Here is a 10,218-nt window from a genome sequence, read left to right as displayed (position 1 = left end):
AAAAACACGCTCAGAGCGTCGTTGCGCGAAAGTGGTAGGGAGACACGATATAGAACAAGCAGACACCACGCAGAATGTTTAGAGACTGATGGTTCAAATGGCTCTGAACACTATGGGACTCAACTTCTGAGGTCATCAGTCCCCTAGAACTTAGAACTACTTAAACCTAACTAACCTAAGGACACCACACACATCCATACCTGAGGCAGCATTCGAACCTGCGACCGTAGCGGTCACACGGATGCAGACTGAAGCGCCTAGAACCGCACGGTCACACCGGCCGGTTAGGAACTGACGACCTCAGCAGTTAGGTCCCACAGGAGCTTACCACAGACGGACAGTTGCCATTGGACACTCTTGAGTCGGAAACGCTTGCTCAGGAAGAAGGCCTACACTACGCTTGTCCATCCGCTTTTAGAATATTGTTGCGCGGTGTGGGATCCTTACCAGATAGGACTGTCGGAGTTCAAAGAAGGGCAGCACGTTATATCGCGAAATATGGGAGAGAGTGTCCCTGAAATGATAGAGGATTTGGGATGGGTATGATTAAAACAAAGGCGTTTTTCGTTGCGACGAAATTCCAGTCACCAACTTTCTCCTCCGAATGCGAAAATATTTTGTTGACACCGACCTACATAGGAAGAAACGATCACCTCGATAAAATAATGGAAATCAGAGCTCGTACGGAAAGATATAGGTGTTCGTTCTTTCCGCGCGCTATGCGAGATTGGAATAATAGAGAATTGTGAAGGTATATGAAGATAGTAACTGCCTCGAAAGAACAGGTACCACTGATGACCGTACAGCTTCTCTAGAATAAATGATAATTAATTGAAACGCTCAGCTGCCGACAGGTGTTGATGTACCTCGGGGTACACATTTTCAGCTGTCCCCATCGAGGTATATCAACACCTGTCTGCAGCTGAGGGTTTCAATTAATTATAATTTATTCTAGAAAAGCTGCACGGTAATCAGTGGTATCTGTTCCTTCGAGAACAGTTACTATCTTCATATATGTAGTTAAAGGCTACCCAGCCATTAACCTTCGTCTGTGCGAATGCGCAAAGATTGTCCGAACTCTTACGGGAATCGTCACCTTAGTGTGCCCGAGTAATGAGTGGATGGGCAAATACCTATTACGTACATTACGTATGTTGATTGTGGACAGTTGGGAATGTGGGTCTCACGGGAAGCGTGCAAGGGGTAAGTCCCTGCAGTCGTGCTATTCATCTGTGTCCTCGGTGGCTCAGATGGATAGAGCGTCTGCCATGTAAGCAGGAGATCCGGGGTTCGAGTCCCGGTTGGGGAACACATTTTCGGCTGTCCCCATCGAGGTTGTATCAACAACACCTATCGGCATCTGAGGGTTCCAATTAATTATCAATTCTGAAGGTAATTCGATGAACCTTCTGCCAGGCACTTAAATGTGATTTGCAGAGTATCCATGTAGATGTAGATGAAAACTCGTCCCGTGTCGCACGTGCTCAAAACGATTCATACTACAGAATGCATGCAAACAGACTCGCCGAAAATACTGACGAATAACGATTGCTGCATATCCAAGTTACACAGATCGGCCTTTCCTGCCAAGAAGAACAGGGAATTGCTATGTAGGAACAATTCGAGCTAGAGGTAGGGCTCATAAGCACTCCTTGAATTGCAGACTAAACGTAAATAACGAAAATGCATTTTTGGTAAAAATTGGTCAAAACATAATCCTGTGCCCTCCGTATTGGATTAGCCGCTTTGAATATTGAAAATCTGACTTCAGCTTCCTGTTCAGCAACATTAAAAATATATATGTAACACTCAGTTCATGCAAATCGAAGTAATAATATAACTTAAAGTTTTCTCTAAACTTCGAACACTTTTTTTTTTGAGAAACGTTTATTTCTCAGAACGGCATGCAGCATAAACTAAAAGTGATTCAACCTCTTAACTTCTACCACGGACCCCGAAAAGTAAACATTTTTCTTAGGAGCTTATAGCTATAATACGACATTTGTTAATATTAACTAATTTTTGTGTGGGCATAAGGAGTGAAACAAACCCCCAAAAATCGAACTCAAAGTTCGAATTAGCACTGTATCGTTAAATTTAAGGTTGTTTCATTGCGGTTCGGTATGCGTTCCCACAAATTTTATGTAATATCGACTGATGTTATCCATTTTTAATTTCAGAGAAATAATGTAGTATCAACTGATGTTATCCATTTTTGATTTCAGGTAACATCTGAGGGGCCACACTGCACGCACTCTGCGTACTTCAACTCGCAGGCCCTTGATCAAATCATAATTACGGGCGCCATTTTTTTTTTACTGAAAATCTAAAATAAAGCTCATAGTATGATCACTCGTAATTTCCAAACAGATCCTTCGAATGTATTTTCATTGTCTCAAAAAAATTTCCAAATGTACCATTTTTTGCTCATTTGAATGAGAACCTGGCCGTAATGGCGGAATATAGTCACGAGATTTTTTTCGGAGACGTTGTACGTTCGCGAGAAGAATTTCGTTCCACGCGCGTCGATGGACATTCCACAGATATTACTGTGTGTGTGTGCTACTCAGTCGTGCCATTTGAGTGTACATCTTTGCATAGTTTTCCTTTCACAATGTGAACAGTGCTCGGCTCAGTTGCTAACTGGCCATTGAGTGATTCCGAAGGTGTCGGATGTGCGGTGCGTTCGGTCTGCTAAGAAAGCAACAGACTGGCGTGGTGCGATGGCAGAAGCAGACACTGAGGGAGCTAGCTGTAGGGATGCCAGCGAACAATTTATGCCAAGTAAGACGAAGAGAACTATTCTAAAATTATGAGCCGTCTCGAAAGTGTTTATCATTAGTAAATCTTGTAGTTGAGACTGACAATCAATCTACAATAACTGACATATTTGCCTAGAGAGAGATACAGGAAATCCCCGCTCCTGATGAAATTTTGGTTGTGATGACAGGCCGATGGGTAGTGTAGCCCGAGATATAAGTTAGGTTGTAGGGAGGTAATTTGATTGAGAGTTGTTTATGCCAACGATTATGAATGCCGAGTAAACGTTGTGCGAGCAGATTGCCCTGTAGCGTAGCCTAGTGTTTCCGTCCGCGCCATATTTAACACATTTTCTCTAGCTGTGTACAAAAGTCGCACAACAGCCACGAAAACTACGTTTCTGGTGGGGTGAGGGGAGAGTCCACTATGTAACTTTCAGTACAATTTTTAGTAAGCGCCGAAACTAGCCGAAATAGAAGCGTAATTTTAACTATATTTCCGTTTGTGGGAAAATAGTGGTTCTCCTCTTTCGGCATCAACTGTAATATGCAGGCGACTTATTAGAGTTTTTTTAATTCTGAATCATGATCTCAATAGACGCAGAGCTTTTTTTTACGTTACTTTATTCGTGGTCTATAGTAAACAATGCAACGGTCAATTCTTTGAAGTGCGACATGTGTCTGCAATGTTCGTAAGGCCAAGTTTGTATATATTCGGTGTCAGTTTTTTTATTTTTTTTTGCCATATACTGTATAATTAAGGCGAGGAGGATAATGTTCAAGGAGCACTGCATTAGCAGTCTATGGAGAAATTGAGGATTTGGATCTGATGAACGGCATGCTCGGGCAGTTGGTGCAATTAGGTTGTCCACTGCGTAATTCGCACACAATGATCATTGCCTCTCCCTAGTAACCAGGGGACTGGGGTGCTAATCCTGGTCTGGCACAAATTTTCAACAGTGCCCATTGACTAAAGTCAGTGCCCATTGTCAGCTAATTTCATTGTTTCGGTGTTCAATTGTATTTTGTTCACGATACGCCGTCTAGCTTTTTCATGGATAACAGCTTTGGAAAGCGTACAGGTTATATTGATATTCGGTCGTCGTTAGTCCAAAGCTAGTATAGTGATTTTTAAACACAGTTGTAGTGCATATTAAGCCTACACACGTATTTGTGTCCTGTGTTTCTTTACCAAGAACTTCTTCGTAGGTAATTTCCCTATAGTGGTATTTTGTTTAAGTATTTATAGCCTGCAGGCTTGGATGAAATATGAAACACATGTCCGAAGTTTCTGTTGATGCTGCAGATACTGTTTTATCCGTACTATGGGCACAAACTCTTCATCTAATACAGGACACAATTTGTCTCGAGATTTAGCAATTTTTCGTAATATCGGCCTAGCTTCGATATATTTTTCTCTAATTCTTGTTTGGATTTAATCTTAAAACACACTAACTCTTCCACCAATTATTCGATAAATGATTTCATCCCTTTCGTAGCCTACAGTTCCTAAACGGTCGATAATATTAATAATTTCCTTTCTCACTTTTATTTCCTGTAGAATCTCCTGTTTATGGTTATTGCTAACCTGTTTCACGTTCTCACTTTTATTATTTTTATTTTTCTAGTTTTGTGACTGGTAGCCAAGTTTTCTTTGAATTCGGTTGTTAATTCTGAAATAGTAACAGTTAAAGGTCAAGTGAAGATTGCGATCTATTTGAGGAGAGTGGTTCGGAGATCTTTTATATTAGACGTACACAGGTCATGGAGATCCGTATCTATATAAAATTACTTCAAGTGTAATGTAGCCCATTCTCTTGTCATGATCTCGGCTGTATCGTAGCGCATTGTCTCGGTTAGGTTGGAGATTTTGGTTGAGAGTTGCCGAAGTCAAAGAAAGTGATTACGAAGTCAAGACCGTGCTAACAAAACGATCTGTAGCGTAGTCCAAAATGTTCTTTCGGTCCTTCTAAAATCTCTTTTAATTAAAAATAACTAAAGCTGCAAGATACAAAGACAAAAACTATTACGTAATAGAGCAATCCCAGTCTACTGTGGTGTACGTTGTGTACGTATACTAATTTACTGTCAGTGAATATATATTTTTTACTCATTTGCTGGATTCCAGTTTTCCGCTTTTTGCGGCGAAAAACCTTTTCCTGCGAAGGGCCCATTAGCTTGTCGGTTATATTCGTGACTTTCTCGACGGTCAGTTATTTCATGGTAGTCTATCCACCGGCGTCATTGTTAGCATCGAATATAGATATAAGTATTAGGAAGTCTAATATGAAGCCAACGCATGAGTATGTCTAATGATGAATAAGAAAAATAGGATTGCGGGTTAGGTACTACAAGCAGCATAGTGAACGCGTTATTGTGGCCAAGATAGACACGAAGCCCAAGCCCACCACAGTAGTACAAGTAGTCCGCAGATGACGAAGAAATTGATGAAATGTGTGATAAGATAAAAGAAATTATTCACATAGTGGAGGGAGATGAAAATTTAATAGTAATGGGTGACTGGAATTCGATAGTAGAAAAAGGAAGAAAAGGAAGCGTAGTAGGTGAATATGGAATGGGGGTAAGAAATTAGAGGAAGCCTCCTGGTAGGTTTTTGTCCAGAGCATAACTTAATCATAGCTAACACTTGGTCCAAGAATCATGAAAGAAGGTTGTAAACGTGGAAGAGACCTGGAGATACTGCAAGATTTTAGATAGATTATATAATGGTAAGACAGAGATTTAGGAACCAGGTATTAAATTGTAAGACATTTCCAGGGGAAAATGTGGACTCTGACCACAATCTATTGGTTATGAACTGTAGATTAAAACTGAAGAAACTGGAAAAAGTTGGGAATTTAAGGAGATGGGACCTGGTTGAACTGACAGAATCAGAAGTTGTAGAGTGTTTCAGGAAGAGCATTAGGGAACGATTGACAGGAATGGGGGAAAGTAATACAGTAGAAGAAGAATGGGTAGCTTTGAGGCATGAAATAGTGAAGGCAGCAGAGGATCAAGTAGGTAAAAAGACGAGCGCTAGTAGAAATCCTTGGGTAACAGAAGATATATTGAATTTAACTGATGAAGGAGAAATGACAAAAATGCAGTGAATGAAGCAGGCAAAAAGAAATACAAACGTCTCAAAAATGAGATCGGCAGGAAGTGCAAATGGCTAAGCATGGATGGCTAGAGGACAAATGTAAGGAAGTAGAGGCGCATATCACTAGGGGTAAGATAGATACTGCCTACAGGAAAATTAAAGTGACAGCATAGGTGGGTGTGGTGGGAGAACTCATGGGAAAATTCCTGCAATAGTGGGTGTTAGAGCTGCACCTTTTTTAGATTGAAGTCAGCTGATAGGTATTCCTGCTTAAGGGAATTCTCTCTAACAAAAGAACCACTTTTGACAAAGCTTAGGCATCCGAGTAATGAGGGAATTAGTATATTTCATCAAAATGTACAAGGATTAGAGATAAAGTTAGTGAACCACTTATAGATGTTGACTCAGAAATTATTGGTATATCTGAACACTTCTTCATTAAGGAGGTAATTCAGAGGCTTCCTTTACCCGGATGCAGGTTGGCTGGCAGCTTTTCTAGGAGCTGTTTGCGGTGTGGGGGAGTAGCCATGTATGTGGAAAACGGCATCCCATTAGAGTCAATTGATGTTTCAAAGTACTTCACTGAAAAGGTGTTTGAGTGTTGTGTAGGTGTGGTTAAATTTAATGGAGCTAAACTTCTAATTGTTGTTATTTATAGATCACCAGACGCCGATTTCACAACATTTTGCTAAAGTTAGAGGAGGTTCACTTTATAGGAAATACAAAAAGTTAGTTATATGTGGTGACTTCAATATTAATTGTGTAAGTTATTCTGCAAGGAAACGGATGCCGGTAGACCTCCTTAATTCATATAATCTTATGCAATCCTTGTTCTTTCCAACGAGAGTGCAAGGGAACAGTAGAACAACCATAGACAACATTTTTGTTCATTCCTCATTACTAGAAGGACATTGTTAGCAAAAAGGTGAATGGCCTTTCAGATCATGATGCACAAATTATAACTCTAAAAGATTTTTGTGCTGCAACACATGATAAATATAGTTATCAACTGTGTAGGAAAGCTGATCCAGTTGCTGCAGAGACCTTTGTAAACCTTATCAAGGAACAAGAGTGGCAAGATGTTTATAGCGCTGAGACAGTAGACGATAAATATAGTGCTTTTCTCAAGACTTTTCTCGTTCACTTTGAAAGTTGCTTTCCGTTAGAACGTTCAAAACAGGGTACTAGCACAAACAGGCAGCCTGGGTGGCTGTCTATAGGGATAAGAATATCTTATAGAACAAAGTGGCAATTATATCAAAACGTTAGAAACAGTCAAAATCTAAATGCAGCAGCCCATTACAAACAGTAATGTAAGGTGCTTAAAAATGTTATTAGGAAGGCAAAAAGTAAGTGGTATGCAGATAAATAGCTAAGTCTCAGGATAAAATTAAAACCATATGGTCAGTCGTAAAGGAAGTGGCTGGTCTGCAGAGACAGGTCGACGGAGATTGACTTAATAAGTAAATCACTAAAGACCAAGAACTCTCATGGATATGGCGGGGTATCTAGCAGAATACTGAAGTATTGTTCTGTGTATGTTAGCCCAGTACTTAGCCATATCTGTAACTTTTCCTTTAGTAGTGGTCGGTTTCCTGACCGATTAAAGTACACTCTACTGAAGCCACTTTATAAAAAGGGAGACAGGGATAATGTTGACAACTTTAGAGCTATTTCCATGCCATCGGTGTTTGATAAAGTTATCGAGAAGGTTGTATATATAAGGTTACTGGAGCATTTAAATTCACATAATTTGCTGTCAAATGTACAGTTTGGTTTAAGAAATGATTTAACAACTGAAAATGCCATATTCTCTTTTCTCTGTGAGGTTTTGGACGGATTAAATAAAAGGTAGCGAACGCTAGGTGTTTTCTTTGATTTAACGAAAGGTTTTGACTGTGTTGACCACAAAATATTACTGCAGAAGTTGGACCGTTATGGAGTAAGGGGAGTAGCATGGAATTGGTTTTCCTCTTACTTTAAGAACAGAAAGCAGAAGGTAATTCTCCGCAATATTGAGAGTGGTAGTGATGTTCAGTCGCAATGGGGCTCTGTTAAGTGGGGCATTCCCCAAGGGTCGGTGCTGGGGCCACTGCTGTTTCTTATTTATATAAATGATATGCCTTCTAGTATTACAGGTGATTCAAGAATATTTATGTTTGCTGATGACACCAGTTTGGCAGTGAAGGATCTTGTGTGTAATATTGAAACAGTATCAAATAATGTAGTTCATGAAATAAGTTCGTGGCTTGTGGAAAACAATTTGATGCTAAATCACAGTAAGACTCAGTTTTTACAGTTTCTAACTCACAATTCAACAAGGACCGATATTTTGATCAGACAGAATGGGCATAATATAAGCGAGACGGAACAGTTCAAGTTCCTAGGCGTTCGGATAGATAGTAATCTGTTGTGGAAAGCCCATGTCCAGGATCTCGTTCAGAAACTAAATGCTGCTTTATTTACCATTAGAACAGTATCTGAAATAAGTGACAGTTCAACACGAAAAATAGTCTACTTTGTATATTTTCATACGTGTATGTCGTATGGTATTATTTTTTTGGGGTAATTCTTCTGATTCAAAAGGTATTTTTGGCTCAAAAACGGGCTGTTCGAGCTATATGTAGTTCGAGAACCTCTTGTCGGCCCCTATTCAATAGTCTGGGATTTCTGACATTGCCCTCACAGCATATATTTTGTTTAATGTCGTTTGTTGTTAGCAATATTAGGCGATTCCCAACAGTTAGCAGCTTTCACTCAGTTAATACTAGGCAGAAATCAAATCTGTATGTGGAATGCACTTCCTTGACTCTTGTGCAGAAAGGAGTGCAGTATTCTGCTGCATCTGTTTTCAATAAGCTACCACAAGAATTCAAAAATCTTAGCAGGAGCCCAAAATCTTTTAAGTCTAAACTGAAGAGTTTCCTCATGGCTCACTCCTTCTATTCTGTCGAGGAGCTCCTGGAAGAGCTAAAAAATTAAGCTCATTCCAGTGTTACATTGTTGATTTTCTTTATTTATACTTACGGCTTGTTGCCTGATTATGTTTTTATATTTCATTTTATCTGTTTCTACTATCGTGTTATAATTTCATATATTGACTCGTTCCATGACCATGAAGATTTCTCCTTAATTTGGTCCCACGGAACAATAAGTAAATAAAAAACCTTTGGAGAAAAGAGATCCATTTGTATGCATATCAAGAGCTCAGATGGAAACCCTGCTATAAGCAAAGAAGGTAAAGCAGAAAGGTGGAAGGAGTATATAGAGGATCTATACAAGGGCAGTGTACTTGAGGACAGTATAATGGAAATGGAAGTGGATGTAGATGAAGATGAAATGAGAGATGATATACTGCGTGAAGAGTTTGACAGAGCACTGAAAGACTTAAGCCGAAACAAGGCCCCGGGAGTAGACAACATTCCATTATAACTACTGACACCCGTGGGAGAGCCAGCCCTGACAAAACTCTACCATCTGATGAGCAAGATGTATGAGACAGGCGAAATACCGTCAGACTTCAAGAAGGATATAATAATTCCAATCTCAAAGAAAGCAGGTGTTGGCAGATGTGAAAATTACCGAACTATTTGTTTAGTAAGTCACAGGTGCAAAATACTCACGCCAATTCTTTACAGACGAATGGAGAAACTGGTAGAAGCCGACCTTGGGGAACACCAGTTTGGATACCGTAGAAATACTGGAACACATGAGGCAATACTGACCCTACGACTTCTCTTAAAAGCTAGATTAAGGAAACACACACCTACGTTTCTAGCATTCGTAGACTTAGAGAAATCTTTTGACAATGTTGACTGGAATACTCTTTCAAATTCTGAAGGTGGCGGTGGTAAAATAGAGGGAGCGAAAGGCTATTTACAATTTGTACAGAAACCAGATGGCAGTTGTAAGAGTCGAGGGACGCGAAAGGGAAGCAGTGGTTGGGAAGGGAGTGAGACAGGGTTGTAGTCTATCCCCGATGTTATTCAATCTGTTTATTGAGCAAGCAGTAAAGGAAACAAAAGAAAAATTCGGATCAGGAATTTAATTCAATGAAGAAGAAATTAAAACCTTGAGGTTCGCCGATGACATTATAATTCTGTCAGAGACAGCAAAGGACCTGGAAGAGCAGCTGAACGCAATGGAGTGTCCTGAAAGGATGATATGAGCATCAATAAAAGCAAAACGAGGATAATGGAATGTAGTCGAATTAAGTCAGGTGGTGCTGCGGGTATTAGATTAGGAAATGAGACACTTGATGTAGTAAATGAGTTTTGCTATTTGGGGAGCAAAATAACTGATGATGGTCGAAGTAGAGAGGATATAAATTGTAGGCTGGCAATGGCAAGGAAAGTGTTT

General features: G+C 39.9%; 1 non-coding gene across 1 annotated transcript; it reads left to right on the top strand.

Annotated features, from left to right (window-relative positions):
* Positions 1-1,235: 1,235 nt before the first annotated feature.
* Trnat-ugu (transfer RNA threonine (anticodon UGU)) lies at positions 1,236-1,309 on the top strand. Its single transcript has one exon. It is a non-coding gene; the product is annotated as a tRNA-Thr (tRNA).
* The last annotated feature ends 8,909 nt before the right edge of the window (positions 1,310-10,218 follow it).

The sequence above is a fragment of the Schistocerca serialis genome, chromosome 12 (genome assembly GCF_023864345.2).
Source record: "Schistocerca serialis cubense isolate TAMUIC-IGC-003099 chromosome 12, iqSchSeri2.2, whole genome shotgun sequence".
Lineage (NCBI taxonomy): Eukaryota > Metazoa > Arthropoda > Insecta > Orthoptera > Acrididae > Schistocerca > Schistocerca serialis.
The sequence above is the reverse complement of the archived record's forward strand: the minus strand, read 5'-3'. Positions and strand labels throughout refer to the sequence as shown.